Source organism: Eleutherodactylus coqui, chromosome 2 (genome assembly GCF_035609145.1).
Source record: "Eleutherodactylus coqui strain aEleCoq1 chromosome 2, aEleCoq1.hap1, whole genome shotgun sequence".
Taxonomy (NCBI): Eukaryota; Metazoa; Chordata; class Amphibia; order Anura; family Eleutherodactylidae; genus Eleutherodactylus; species Eleutherodactylus coqui.
The window spans coordinates 314959295-314969503 of NC_089838.1; the positions used below are offsets into that span (position 1 = coordinate 314959295).

At 46.7% G+C, this 10209-nt stretch overlaps 1 long non-coding RNA gene across 1 annotated transcript; it reads left to right on the plus strand.

The window, feature by feature from the left end:
• The first annotated feature begins 4640 nt into the window (after positions 1 to 4640).
• LOC136610874 (uncharacterized) lies at positions 4641 to 9135 on the plus strand. Its single transcript, XR_010790188.1, has 3 exons — positions 4641 to 4749; positions 5800 to 6037; positions 8672 to 9135. It is a non-coding gene; the product is annotated as an uncharacterized lncRNA (long non-coding RNA).
• Positions 9136 to 10209: the final 1074 nt, after the last annotated feature.

A 10209-nucleotide genomic window follows, 5' to 3' on the forward strand; every position in this document is an offset into this window, starting at 1 on the left:
TTAGGCGGGAACGTAGCGTGACCGCCCGTGTCTGTTCTGAGGCGAAGTCTTCACAGCCGACGCTGTGGAGATAAAATGTGACGCAGTGATTAAATTACTCCCCTTATACCTAATACCCTCCCAATAGCATAAAGAGGGACAGGACGGAGGCCGCCTGTACATTTATAATGGCTAGTGAAGAAAAAAATAAAAATTACTTTTGGTAAAATTGGTGACTTTTGTGAAAGAATTGTCTCCCAGGAAGCGCTCTCTGGTCGCCATCTTGTTAAAAAAAAAATTAGATCCGTGTTTCACTCTTTAGGCGTCTTCACACAGATGCAAGCGCATTTCGCATTACGCAATTCAAAATTGCTTATTCTCACATATTTCACCCATTCCTGCAGGTTTTGGTGCGTGCAGATACAGTGTGTATTCGCGCACGCAGAAGGGGCCGTGTAATTGCGGCACAAATATGGATTCCTGCGTACTTGCACCAGACCATTTACTTCAATGGCTTATTGCAGTGCATGGCGCACACTAAAATAGGTCATCATGGCGCATATTTTTTCACGCAATTGTGAAATATTACACTCTTGAGCTCACTGCGTATTGCGCAGGTATTACACGGTACAAATACGCCCGTGCGAACGAGCCTACGATAAAATAGTTTGCCAGGGTTACATCACAGGACGGAGTAGGGAAGACATTTATCGGGGGCCTTCCTGCAGAAATTCACAATTTTAACTAATATCAAGACAATCCCATAAACAAAAAAATAACAGTCGCCTTGCCGATCGGCTGATTATTGCGGTTGGGCTTCTGGAATCCATGGCGATTTCTAGAGGAAATGTATCTTGGAGATATGGCTGCCCTGCAACAGCCACGACAAGGCAAAGTATAGTATGAGATGGCGGCCATTCGAAGGAATGCCGCACCACGTAAGGCTCCGTTTACACTAACAATACGGATGTCCGTCTGTTCCGTTTTTTGAGCAGAGAAATGGAAATAGACTTTTTTCGGGTTTTTTTCCCAATGATTTCAATAGGATATCAAAAAACGGAAAGGTTTCCATTCGCTTTTGCTCTTCTACCGTTTTTTGAACGGAAATAACAGCGCTCCATACTGCGCAATTTGCTCTGTTCAAAAGATAGGAACAGAACGGAAACCTTTCCGTTTTTTTTTTACAGCCTATTGAAATCTAAGGGGAAAAAAAACAAAACGTTTATTTCCGTTTTTCAAAACGCCAAAAACGAAACAGATGGAAAGCCGTAACACCAGTGTGAACAGAGCCTAAGGCTATGTGGCATTTAGGGCTCCGCAGTTCTGCCGTATGTGACGGATGTCATTGTAAGTGGGGTTATCTTGTCATATGATGGATCCGGCGAAGCGTTGTGGGTTTGATGAGATTTACACCACTGCGGGCATTTGTGGGCTTTTTGCATTTTTTTTTCCTACTTTCAAAAAAATGTTTTTATTTTTCCAGTGAAATAGTTCCATAATGGCTTGTTTTTTTTTAAAAAAACTTTAAAAAATTCTAAGCAGGGCGAAATGGAAAAAACACAATTGCGCCGTTTTCAGAGGGGCTCGTTTATACAGCGTTCACAGTGCAGTACAAGTAGCATCTCTTTGTTATAGAGCCGATACGATTATGGTGACGCCAAATTTATATAGCTTTTTTTAATGTAGTACTAACAAAAACGTAGCTTTCTGTCGCTATCTTCTGACCTCCATAACGTTTTTATTTTTCCGTTGAAGGGTTTGTCTGAGGGCTTGATTTTTGCGAGGTGCCCTGTAGATTTTATTGGTACCCTTTTACGGTACATACAACTTTTTGATCGCTTTTTAAACAATTTTTTTCTTGGAGTCAAGATGACCAAAAAATTCCTCCATTGCGGGCTTGTTTGTCTCTCAGAGTTCACCGCGTGACATTAAGGCCTCTTTCACAGGGTGACAGCGATATCGCAGCTGTGTTTTGTTTCTCGCGGTAATATCACGATTTTGTCGCATGTGGCAGTACAAAGTCACGCCAGGCTTTCTGGGGGGCTTGAAATATAAGCCCCACCCCAAAAATAAGCCCTAGCTACATTAAAAAAAACAAACAATACATTACCTAACAGGCCCTGTGCTCCGCCGCACTTCTCCTCCGGCAGTTCTGCGGCATTTGTTTGTAGTCTTCAGCCAGTGCTTCCTGGTCAGGGAGTTAAAAAATCCCGCCTCCAGGAAGTGCTGGCTCTGATTGGTTCTTGAGTGCTGAGGCTCAGCCAATCACTGCAGCGCTAAATGAACCAATCACAGTTATCTAAAGTATATTGCCGCGAAACTGCTGGAGAAGTGTGGCAGAGCGGACAGCACCTGTTAGGTAATGTATTGTTTTTGGGTTCTTTTTAATGCACGTCTGAGAGGCGCCAATGAAAACAATGGGAGCGTTATACCGTGATTACTGCGGCGCTGAAAACAAAGCGGTAATACCAAAAAAAAGCACCTGTGTGAGGGAGGCCTAAGAGAGAGGACTTGTTTCTCCTGTTGCACTGTGGGATTGCAGTAGTTTTCACCCTATGGGCCTAGTGTTCTCAAGAAAGTGTGCAAAGTTTGAGCAGGCTTCCCTTCCTCCCTCCCAACCATGTGGTTTGAGAGAAGAAGGACTTGTAGTCCCAGTGACTGGGTAAGAACCACATGAGTACTGGGACTTTTGACGCAACACTGCTAATGTGATCCTCAGCAATAGCTGACTGGTATACGGCTGTGAGTGATCCGCGAACGGGACTTAAACCGTTTGTTTTTACGTTACATTAAAGTTTGTCAGCATGTCAGTTCCTGGACCCTATGTGAGCTATCCCCAGAGCCTATGGGCTACCTCTACCAACCAAGATTACTTTCAGACCGACCCTCTCCCAAATTGGTCTGGCAAGAACGGGACATAATTTCCTTGCTAGCGCTCCTGGCTGAATAGGTAGGTAGGGGCACAATGGTGGCTCTAAAAGAACTGAGCACTGGTGTAATATGTCTCCACCGGTACTATGGGCGGAGACATGGGTTGGCTGGACTTATTGACAGGTCACGCCCCCAGATGTGGATTCCATGCCACCGCTGGAGTACTACCCGCACACACTATGACACACACGGGCACAGTACACATGTCAGGTACCGGCTGTCCTTCCCTGTCAGTGTCTTCGCGTCTTGTGCCAGGGTCCTCTCATACAAACGTGAGCTGCAGAAGATAAGCAAGACGTATAAATGTTAGGGTATGGTCCTATTGATGTGGTCCAGGGTCCCCTGTATTGTGGGACTCACTTGTGTTCCCCCTATTTGTGTTCCCCCTCACCTCTGTGATTTTAATTTAGTTTACAGTGAGATAGTGTGGGTTCTGACGGACGCGTGGTGCCCTTGCCGTCGGCTTATGCGTCTTGGCCAAAATGCTAAACTAACACCCGCATTTTATTAGTGTGTATCAATATTTCCTTTATGCAGTTTGCTATAGACTTCTGGGGGAGCCCAAGATGTCAGCCAGTGTGGCCCACTGTGGAGATACAGGGCAACCCACTGTCATGTCAGTGTGAGTTGTAATCCTGTATTGGGGGACGCACCCATCTATTGGCTGGCCTCTGTGGTATCGTTCACATTGCTGATTTGGTTGTCTGCAGTCCCCAATCTGGGCTGGTTGAGTGGGTGACTGCATGTAAGTCTGCAGTGGACAGTTTAGCTCCTCCGGTTCATAGTCTGGCTTGCTACATATTGTTAGGGTCTACGGCCATTGTGCCAACCCTACAGCGATTGTGCCGACCCTACGGCCATTGTGCCGACCCTACGGCGATTGTGCCAACCCTACGGCGATTGTGCTGATCCTACGGCCATTGTGCCGACCCTACGGCCATTGTGCCGACCCTATGGCCATTGTGCTGATCCTACGGCCATTGTGCCGACCCTACGGCCATTGTGCCGACCCTACGGCCATTGTGCCGACCCTACGGCCATTGTGCCTGCTCTGCACTTTATCAGGTATTGCATTTTTGGCTCTTTTCCAGTGAAATATGTTATTGACTGAATGGGCTACTGTAAATTGGACCAAAATAATGCAAACTGACTTTTTTCACAAGGACATGTGGTCCGTGTCAGAGATCGTGTATGTATGATGGGCATCATGGAGTATGATGGGTCCGTGTGCTGTCCATGTGAATCCTGCTGGACACAAGGGAGTACATGTGAATAAACCCTGACCATAACAGTAAATGGCGCGCTCCCTCTATATTGTTCTCACTGTGCGCTCCTTATATATACGGGGGTTACAAGGGTGGAACTACACTCTGGAACACTTTCTGCGTCACAGTATATAACAGCCCCTCTTTTCTCTGTCAGGCATGGGTGGTATAGGGAACACTCCATTGTGGTTCTGCTTATATAACACTGCTATGAGGCTGCAATACAACCAAAAAAATGGTATACCTCCAAGATCAGTGATCACACTGAGGTCAGGATGTATATAGTAATATGGGGTCTTGTCAAAAACCAGCCGCAATAGATGGAAAATAGGGGAAAGATCCCAGATAAATGTGGAAATACAATGTTACAAGACTGATACATTCTAGTAAAGAGGACATATTGTGATGTGACACAGGGATTAGACCGCGGTAACAGTTGGCGTCTCGCCCAGTAATCCCGAGTTGTCATTAGCCGAGCACCACACAGCGATGAGAGAGCAGTCATCACTGATCTGTAAGCCGAGGCTGTGACTGAGGCGACTCTACTCTGGGGGACTGTTACCTCTGATGAATGGTGAGTAATATCCTGCTTATAATGGGGCATGGCTGTAGGGGTACAGAGGCAGCACTCACACCTTGTGCCTGAGAGGGTCCAAAGGCCCCTCCGCAACATAAGAAGACTCCTGTATTATAGATTTGCCGGAAGAGCTTACAGTCTTGTGCACTGTTATCTTTGTAACCACGTGTAACTTGGTCAAATCCCGACTACGCAACAAGCTTGTGTGGTCTTCCAACTGCATGGACCACCATACCCGGTAGTCACTGCCACACTTTTGGCATTTGTTGCATACTTGAATATAAAAAGTTGCTACAACTGCCGGAAGCTTCACCACAGGATTTAATTAAGAGAAAGGGTAGTGACTAACATGAGGTGTGTTCTTAAATCTAAATGGTCAATAGATATGGATAGATGGATAGAATTGTTCAGCTTCGCTTTATCTTAAGATACCGAGTACATTTCCTATGGCACCGTCATGGGGTATACAGTGATGCCTTGGGGATCACTATACTAATACCTAAACCTCACAACTGAGGAACAGTGAGAAGACATCTCAGGACTGCTAACATGAGGATAATGTCTAATACACACTCCTTGTCAAAAAAGAATCAGGCACCTAGAAAGAATGGTCAGAATCAAATGTAACTTTACGTGTGTGATTGTAATGTTGCTACAAGTAAAGCTGCTTTACACGGAATGATTGTTGCTCGGATTCCCATGATCCAGCCTAAATGAATGCACCAACTGAATGATGAATGAGAAGGAGCATCCGAGAGCCTCTTATAAGGCCGAGGGGGGAACCACTTATAGGGCCTCAGGTGACAAGACCGTCCATCTAATCACCACAACTCTCATCATTTACAGATCTGCCTGACATGGAACTGCATGCTGAGTTTTGGGGCAAAACGACTTTTTCTAGGGGCGGGGTGTTTATTGACAGAGTGTAGAAGCATACACACATGATGGTCACCGTCTTCCATGACTTATATACAGGACTTACAGTTACATGGTAGCAATGATAAGAGTGTGGAAACACTAATATTAACATTACACCTTCACCTTTAGGATATGGAGGCCGTCCCCGGATCCAACCTGAACATCAGCCGCTCTCAGGCGCAGGCTTCATACCAGTACTTTGTCTCCAGCGACAACCCCTCATACACAGATTACAAGCCTATGGAGATGGAGCTCATCCCTCTGCCCAGAGCAGCCATCTATCTTCTCATGGCAGGCGTGGTGGTGGTAGCTGCGGCATACGCCATAGTCGGACATCTCATTAAAGACTTGGCTCATGACATTGCAGGTAAGGTTGAGCAGAAATAGTGATTGCCTTGGAATATATACCCGAGTACAGGTTATAACTGATGTCTTTGGGGATCCTCAGGCAGTCACGCATCCCGTAGCTAAAAACATAAAAAACTCTGCACCAAAATCTGCATGTGTACATGGGGTAATAGGAGCTTCGTCTTTACCTGCGGATTGTGGAAGCATTCCGTCCGTGTGAAAGAGCCCTTATGGGGATCCTCTGGCCCATACTCCATTTGAGAGTCCCCTGGCTGGGGCTAAAATATGTAGATTTTTTTAGCAATGGTTTAGGGTTAGACATCATGATAGAGTTCATACTACAGAAACAGCCATCTAATGTCTGTATGTACCCTCAAGTTACAGGGAATGGGTGGCGAGACTATGGTACTCATCCTAGATGTGGCCCCGTGAGAATTGTCCTGGTAATCCATGCACAATTGGCAGGCTGGGACGTGCGGCAGGTGGTGAGGAGCGGGGGCTTATGCCACTTTGTGACCTCCGGAGCACAACTGCATCAACTACTACCAGACGAGTCAGTGATTGTATTCTTCCACCTAGGGCCAGCAGTGCCAAGGCTCGCAACACACAGTCTGTTTTGGAAAATCGTTTTGCCAAAAGTGTTTTTTTTACTGGTAAAATGTCCAGATGTTATTTGTATGTTACTAGTAAAATAAAAAAACACAGGTTGGTAGGTTTTTTCACAAGTGCCGATTTTTTCCACACATTTGTTGCATTTTTTTAGACCATGGTAAGTGTTTTTAAATTGCACAAGCTTTGGGTCTGGCCTTTGCCCGTAGGCTTCCACATGGAGAAAAAGAAAACCACTTAACAGGAAAACCAATGTGTGACCCAAAAAAAGTCACCAGAAAAATAAAAATCAGGCGTCATCAGAAAAAAGTGTCTGAAGGAAGCCCAAGCGTATGCTCTCACCCTGCGGAGTCTGCAACGGAAGGGAAATCCATAACACAGCCTGACATACTGTGGGTTTAACCCTTTCTAATCCACTGTCTGCCCTTTGAAGACATTATGATTTAAGGCTGTACAGCTCCGATGTTGGAAGACGTCCGTCGGGGTTCTCTTACTGTATATTGCCAGCCTCTCTGCTGTTGGAGCCTATCCAACGTGTCACCTCATGCAATACTGGCTTTAGCCAGCATATAGCACCGTTGTATAACGGCAGAAAAGGAGTAGGCCTCCTAGGAAAACCTATTTCTGTCCGTTCCATGAACAATAGGACATGTGACTGTGCCGTGTCCATGTATAGCGGACAGCACATGCACTAGTGTCCATGCGCTGGCCAACGCCAGTTGTGCCCGAGCCTCTTGCGTTCAATTCGCACTTGCAGCTAAGTGTGCTGGAGGCCTTGAGGTAGTTTTATTTTTCCTTTCGTCTCCGTTATGTCACAGTTGTGTTGTCGGCAACGTTCTTCTTGCCATAGAGAAAAGGGATCCTAGACAGAAATCTGATGGACCCAATTTTAAGTCAACGGGATGTGTCAGACTTCAGCATGGCTTTACTTCCAGTTCTAGGACACACAACATACAGATTCATCTAGTTTGTATCTATATATGAATTTCTGTGGGCGCTTTAGTATTTTTACCTGCATACAGTATAAGTTACATTACTGATGGCCGATGCATTTTTTTGTCACGGCGTCTCGTTGAGCCCTTACAAACATGTGACATGAGATTTGCTGGGATCCATCCCAAATCAGACCAGGCAAAGTTATTATGGCTCCATTACCAGAGCCGATGTGTGCCAACGCTGTTATGGTGCTCCCGGTTATCAGTTTGCCTTCATGAGCAGAAAAAGAGTACAATAAAAGTCTTTGCAATTGCAAATTTACATCCATTTACTGGCTCTGTGTAGTCACAGTTAGTGATGAGCGAGTATTGCCCTTAGCGAGTACCTGCCCGCTCGAGAGAAAAGGTTCGGGTGCTGGCGGCGGGCAGGGAGCTGCGGGGGAGAGCGGGGAGGAACGGACTGCCACTACTCACCGCTCCCCCGCGCCAGCACCCGAACCTTTTCTCTCGAGCGGGCAGGTACTCGCTAAGGGCAATACTCGCTCATCTCTAGTCACAGCCTATTTGGCACCTCACCACAGGAATGATTGCTAATTTTCACACATAGATAATAAATATATGTTTTCTCTAGAGATGAGCGCGCGTACTCGGCCACGCCCCTTTTTCGCCCGAGTACCGCGATTTTCGAGTACTTCCGTACTCGGGCGAAAAGATTTGGGGGGCGCCGTGGGTGAGTGGTGGGTTGCGGCGGGGAGTGGGGGGGGGGGGGGGGGAGAGAGGGAGAGAGAGAGGGCTCCCCCCTGTTCCCTGCTGCTTCCCCCCGCGCCGCCACGCCTCCCCCCGGCGCCCCCTGAATCTTTTCACCCGAGTACTGAAGTACTCGAAAATCGCAGTGCTCGATCGAGTAATTACTCGAAACGAGTACGTTCGCTCATCTCTAGTTTCCTCCCATTATACATCATATAGTCAGGCGAGACGCGGTTGCATAGGCTCACATCCCATCGTATACGTACCCAGTGCTTTTACCGGGTAATGCAATGCATTTGGAATTGGGATGCCGTCATACAGTACATGTATTCTTGCTTATCTTGACACGGTCTCTTCTACAGACTGCATCCTGGGCCCGCAGACAGAAAGCAAAGCCTACCCAGTGCACGACCTGCCGTCCATGAGGAAGCGACTCCTGCCTCTGTCTGCAGACAAAATGAACATTTATTGCTTGCCGGACCAACCTGAAGTGCGTGTGCCTATATGTACAAGCTATGAGTTTCCTACTAGCCTCTCATATATACCAACGTCATACGGCGGAGACTGTGGCCACAGAAGAGCTTCCCTGCAAAGTGTGTGACCACAGACTAGAGGAAACACTGTCCCTGTTCACCGCATCCCGCTGTCCCTGTACCCTATAGACAAGTCACACTGTGAAGCCCATACCTGACTCGCTATAGCCAGGCTGTCCGAACTGCACTGAGTGAATGAGGCCTTATCGTAGCAGTAATCTCACATGGAGGCAGCCATAGTTTTTTCCTAAAGTCTTCAAGTTCCTTAATTTATTCCAGAGCCCCCACATCACTGATCCTTCGGTCTTAAGTTGTGGAGATCATTGCTCAAGAAACGTGTCCCTTGTTTTTTTATGAGCTCTTCTTGTCTTATGTGCTGTTAGAATGGATAGACCAAACCTTAAAAGGAAACTATCATCATGTTTGAGCCCCATAATTTAGTTGTGGCAAGGGAACGGGGAGTCCAAGGAGCTGCTTTTCAAACTCACTATGTGCCCCCCACAAGGTCAGCATACATCCCTCAGAGTCAAGCTGGTGGATCGCACTTCATAGAGACAGCGCAGGAACAGGGCGACCGATGAGTATGAAACCGCTCCCCAGACTCCCCGTTCCTTCAGGTTAGAGCCCTAGAACATAGGTTATGGCGCTCAAATATGAGGACATTCCCTTTAAGAGATTTTTATTAAATCAGCCTTATGAGAAGCAGTGGGCCCCAGTATGAGACTCTTTAAAATACTAAGGCCAACTTCAAATGTGTGAGTGCGATATAGGGCCGTAAAAAAAGAAACTTCGGAGTCTCACAACGCACAAATCTCACGCGATTTCCTCAGCCGTGTGAAACCGGTTTAAGTCCCAATTGTGCCTCCCTGTACAAGTCACAAGCTGTACGTTCTGCATCTTTGATATTTCCTCTATATTTCCTATAGGATAGTATAATCTCTTGTGTACATTAAACTTTTTTGGGGAGACACCCAGGATATTTCCTAAAGCTGCCCTTTGACAAGACGCGTGTTAGGATGTGGCACCTGTCGCTATTGAGCAGCTCTTTATAAAGCTATGGAATCCTATTAATTTTTAATACAGGCCCTTGCAAGATTCTCTTCATCGGTGTAGAGTTTTTGCAAGCCTGTGTATCCTACAGGTATAGCCTATGTCACCCTGTGGTGGGAGGAGCACACTCATTGCCACAGTCTGCTCCTCCCACCACAGTGTAATTGGAGGGAGGGGCTATGTCACATAGCTCCTCCCTCCAGTCACCCTGTGGTGGGAGGAGCACACTCATTGCCACATAGCTCCTCCCTCCAATTACACTGTGATGGGAGTAGACTCCATGTCACATAGCTCCTCCCTCATCACCCTGTGGTGGG